The sequence below is a fragment of the Maniola jurtina genome, chromosome 17, assembly GCF_905333055.1.
Source record: "Maniola jurtina chromosome 17, ilManJurt1.1, whole genome shotgun sequence".
NCBI lineage: Eukaryota > Metazoa > Arthropoda > Insecta > Lepidoptera > Nymphalidae > Maniola > Maniola jurtina.
The window spans coordinates 11,360,055-11,365,515 of NC_060045.1; the positions used below are offsets into that span (position 1 = coordinate 11,360,055).

Here is a 5,461-nt window from a genome sequence, read left to right on the forward strand (position 1 = left end):
ATATAGTTAAAGACTGGACCCTGAGGGATATAGGTTAGTTTATATCCCGGAAAATTAAAGAATTCCCAGGGGATGATTTTAAAGACCTAAATGCATGCGTAGTACCAATACATCCAGTACCTATCAAAGTTATTTAAGAAGAAAATACATAAGATCTCTATCCAATAAGGATCAATGCAGATGAAGTCTCGGGAAGCCGGTAGTCATGAAAATGGAAATTACAATTAGTTACAGTAGATAGGTAGGTACTTAAACCTCGTATGTTTAATGGTTATATCGATAGCTGTTAGAGATATTAGAAATACGCGCATTTCACTTTCGCTTAGCATGTGCTAATTTGAATAAATATGACTTATTATTTACTATAGTTGACCCGACCAGGCTGAGTACCTACCTATTCCATAGACAATTAATATGAATGTGTTATCTATACTAATAAATAAAATTGGAGTGTCTGTCTGTAATTTCGAAATAACTACCTCATATTAAGCTCATATGGTTATTTGAACGATACCAACACCGAATCACACGTTTTTAAAATTTTTGTCTGTCTGTCTGTCTGTCTGTTTGAAAAGGCTAATCTTGGGAACGGCTGAACCGATTTTGACGGGATTTTCACAGACAAGTAGAGAATTTATCAGGGAGTAACATAGGCTACTTTTTTAACCGACTTTCAAAAAGGGAGTTGTGTTTTTCTACCTATGTACACCGAAATCTCCGAGATTTCTGAACCGATTTGCGTCATTTCTTTTTTAATCGATAGAGGAACTTTGCGACATTGTTTCATAAAAAATTTGGAGTCCAACTCCTCAATCCTGATGCTGCAGGGGATCTGACCAATCCACGCGGGCGAAGCTGCGGGCATCAGCTAGTAATAGAACACGTTTTGTAAACCTTCGTGAAATTAAATACATAATTAAAGAAACCCAGTAGACAATAATCTTTACCAGTTTCTACAATGAAACGCAAATCTGTCAAGAACGTCTAGTTATAATACGTATAAACCATATTCAACTCGAAATCCAGCTCGAAATTAGATCACCCATTGTTGTACTATCGAGAATTCTGTATAGATCGAGTTACAATCGCCATTGTTCTTGAGTTGTTATTGATTGCTTTTCATAATTATGATAAACCGGCAAAGTCAATGAATCGGATATTAACTCTCTGGCCCGCTCCGGCTTCTTTCAGGGTGAATTTATGAAAATCATTTCTTCTACGTTTTAGAGAATAATAACCATGATGTAAAATTAAATTTTGGTTGTAACTGTACCTTTTCTGTGAATCTGTCGTTTTGAGAATCTGTCTTTATGAGAATATTTCCTTATGAGAACGAAAGGATAATTTACTCCTTACATTAATGTCCTTTCTTCTTTTCTTGTTTTGTGACTTTTTGTAGTGCCAGCCCAGTACAATGCACTTCGCCAGTGTCGAGTATGGTCTTTACTCTGTATGCATCAATGTTATATATATATTACTAGGGGATGCCCGCGGCTTCGCCCGCGTGGATTTCGATTTTTTTTAAATCCCGTAGGAACTCTTTGATTTTCCGGGATAAAAAGTAGCCTATGTCCTTCCCCGGGACGTATCGCACGTCTGTACCTGTAAATTTCACTAAAATCGGTTCAGTGGTTGGGCCGTGAAAACGTGCCGTGGGCAGACAGACAGACAGACAGACATACTTTCGCATTTATAAAATTAAAAAATAGTATAGTATGGATGTATCTGTTAGTCACTTAGTTTTTTCTTTTATAGTGCATTGAATCCATACTAATTCTATACTAATATTATAAATGCGAAAGTGCCTGTCTGTCTGCTTTGCTTCGTTTTCTGGTAGTGGACGTCTATCGATTGATGACATTATGCAATAAAATAAACGCAATGCTCCACAGACCCAGTGGCCAGATTGTAAGCTATTGTTCTTCTCACGTAGTTATGGCAAAGTATTACTAATATTACTTGCAATTACTTCTCTGAATTCCTTATCACGCCTAAGGCGCAATGTGTTCTGAAATTACATTACTTAATATTGGATTATGTAACTTTTGTTTTACACTGAACTAGTTATTTATTTATTTATTTACTTTTAGGAGGAATTTATTCGTGGTGCGTTCAAAACAAACGGAGATTGGCCCTTATTTTAATACTAACCAATCAAACTCAATGAAACTTTGTACATACATTGAATGAATGAATTAATAAATATACTTTTATTGTAGACCACAAAATTAGTACAGAAAAACACATACGGAGCAAAATAAAATTATAGGCAAGTACAATTTGGCGTCCTTCTCGCTACCTAGCGATCTCTTTCAGGCAGCCAAAATGGTGCAAAGGACATAGCTATAGATACTAGAGGCAAGGTGTTTCTAGGAAAAGGAAATTATAATATCTAGATTAGATTTCCAGATTTTCGTTATAGCAATCTGTTACAAAGTTAAACGGTCTTAAGAATTTATATACTCGTAGGTATTATATTTATATCTTTTAACCCGTGTACCTTTAAAACTAGTTATTTTTACTGAAATCTGGCAAACAACAGACATACGTTTTAGTTTCTAGAACGTGTCTACAAAATTACATCTGGTTGAGTAATATTCAATGAGAACCAAACTACGTTTGTATGGGAGTAGAAACAGAAAGATCACCGTTAAAAGCTTTTCACTAGTTTGACTTGCTCGTATGTTCTCATTTCGTCAAAACTGGTAGTTAAACGGGTAGTCGTGTTTGGACTTACCTAAGTATAGTATATTTTGATCTCATGAGTCAATCCTTTTAGTAGATTAATAAAGCTTTTATTGAAGTGGAGATGATGTATAAAAGTTAAAACATGTATTGCACGCATTGCGCAATCTAATTGCGGTCAAATTCTCACCATATTAACGTACATAATAAAATTGCTTTGGCGATAACATCTGCTTTGAATTATATTGTATCTTTAGAGATATTGACCTTCGGATATTTATTGAAACTTTGAGTTTCAACAGCAGAACTTAATCCCATCACTTTCCGAATTTTCTGAAACATTTTGCTACAATGTGCTTAGTGCATTTCTTTCAAGTCATAGAGATTCCAAACTCAATGACATACGACGTTACCCATTGATTAGCAACCTAATGTACGTTAGGTTCAACTTATGCTCTTTTTTCTCTATAAATCTTTTCTTATACTGTGTCTTTTATTAGTGAAGGATTATTGTACCAATCTGAATTTTGGGCATTGCAGCTTTTAATAATGTAGGAGAACTTTTATTGAACTACTGACTGAGGTTTTCCAGCTAGCATATCCTTTGTCCCACGGCCTAACTGCCCTATTTCTTGTCTTGGATGAATTCAATCATAGCCGACCCTACTCAGGAACCACGAATGCGGCTTGCATTAGGCTACATTTAGAGGATCTTTATAGTTAGTTCCTTACCAAAAAAGTAAAAAGGAACGACCGTTGTCTTGAATGAATTATTTAATTCATCCAAGACGAAGTTGGATGAATTATTTAATTCATCCAAAACGAAGTTCGACTTCGTTCGTCCATCCGTCTGTCAAAGCTGCTTGTTTCAGAAATACTATCGACTTATTTTAACAGGGTGCTCTTAACGTTCATCGGAAAGGTCGCTAGCTAGGTAAATGATTTGTTAACCGTATACTGGACATCACAAAACCTAGAATTCGGAATGTCTGTTACTAAACTCTGAAGCCAAATATTACCGTAACACGACGGGCTACGTAATCAGCAATGTGCCATACGTGATACACACGATACGATCTCTACGGCATTCATTCGCCGACTGACGGCAGAATCGCGCGCCCGATGACCATTGATTTGAATTTCGAATTGGAATAAAACTTTTTTTTAATAAAAGTTTGTTGACATTAACCTCTTTGGTCTGATTATGAAGGTTGCATATGTAGAGCTAGTGACGTGATCTTGTGTTGTGTTTAGTGTTGTGGATTGCGCTGAAGCCGGTGAGTTTGTCTACGTTTTTGTTTATAGAAGAGGTTATATACTATCCTACATTATTTATCGTCTTCCCTGTAGCATTTTCCTATACTTCCTTCTATGTTTTCCTAGTAACCAGGGAGTGCTTCCAGCAAATCGCAATCATTTCATTTGTTGTGATTGGCTGAATTTACGATATTTTATGCTGCGATTTTAGCCAATCAGCGATTGCGATTATGACATTGTTACTGTCAAACTTCAGTGCTAGGTTATCAACTAATTTGCGATGTTGCTTAGTTATTAGTATTTACTTAAGTACTATCGATATAGTATACAGCATGTTTGATAAATCATATAACATGACAAATGGGGTATGTAGTACCAAATAATTGGTGCGTTAGATTCTTTCGTTATCTCTACTACTTGACAAATGTTCAAATAGTTCTTCGAGTTCACACAAGCTTTTTACGAGTTCATTTCCGCGATCAGATCTTTGCAGGGTTATCACATTGGAGTTTTTAAAAATTATTTAAATCCTCAAATCTTCCAAGAGTAAATCGCTACGAGGCTTATTATTTTGGTACATTATACACATTTGCACTAATCTCAGCTTGCCAGGATGTTATGGACATTACCTATCTAATACCCAACACTGTTGAATGATTAAAATCGATATAAATTAAGTCTGTAGTGTCTGTAGTTATGTTTTTATCAATCAATATTATAATTCAGTGGTTATTTAGATTTCAGATGAAAGTAGAGAAAATATTAGCAATATTAAGGTTATGTTGTGTTACGCTTTTGGAAAGTGTGAATGCATAGGTCATCGTGGATAGAACTGGCCACTTGTTTTAAATGCTTACTATAGAACAGTTTACACCGGTAGAAAGTCTTGCCAAATACAGATGTTATGAATATGGTAATTATTATAACCGTTTATATCTACGTAACATGCTATATCTAAGCTTTTATGGAAGCTCCATAAAATTTGAAGGTTTCGACGAATTTCTTGGCTTAATTGGCCACAAATACAATTCATCATCGCAAGAGGTCGTGGCTTCAAGACCCGGTTGGCTTATGTTAGGAATTCTTTTCTTAACTATTAACTAGTTTTACTTATTTCAACTTGATTCACCTTAAATGCCTAGATAAAGCCTATTTTGTATACTTCAGTTCCTATATATTATATTGTATTCTTTAAATCGCGTTGCTTACGCGTTTCTCCGAGTTTCTGCGTTTTTTATCTTTTAATCAAACTAAGGGAAACAAAAGTAATAAATGTTTTGCGACCTAGATATATAATTATAAATGTGTGTAATACGTACGTTGCGCGTGCGCAGTACGGGCACGTTACGCTAGATGCCAGCTTATGGAAACCGTTGGGAGCAAATGATATAATCATTGCCTTGCCACTTTACAGTTTTAACTCATGCGCTTATTTCAAAGGATATACCTACATATCATATTATTACTTTTACATATGAGTTTTATTTTATACCAACCAGCTTATATGCTCGTGAGTCGT

The 5,461-nt window shown here is 35.3% G+C and overlaps 1 protein-coding gene across 1 annotated transcript in view; it reads left to right on the top strand.

Annotated features, from left to right (window-relative positions):
• Positions 1 to 3,787: 3,787 nt before the first annotated feature.
• LOC123874064 (espin) overlaps positions 3,788 to 5,461 on the top strand; it is an 88,234-nt gene continuing 86,560 nt past the window's right edge. The window contains exon 1 of the mRNA XM_045919228.1: positions 3,788 to 3,962. The gene's annotated coding sequence lies outside the window, so the exon portion shown is untranslated. The remainder of the gene's footprint in view (positions 3,963 to 5,461) is intronic.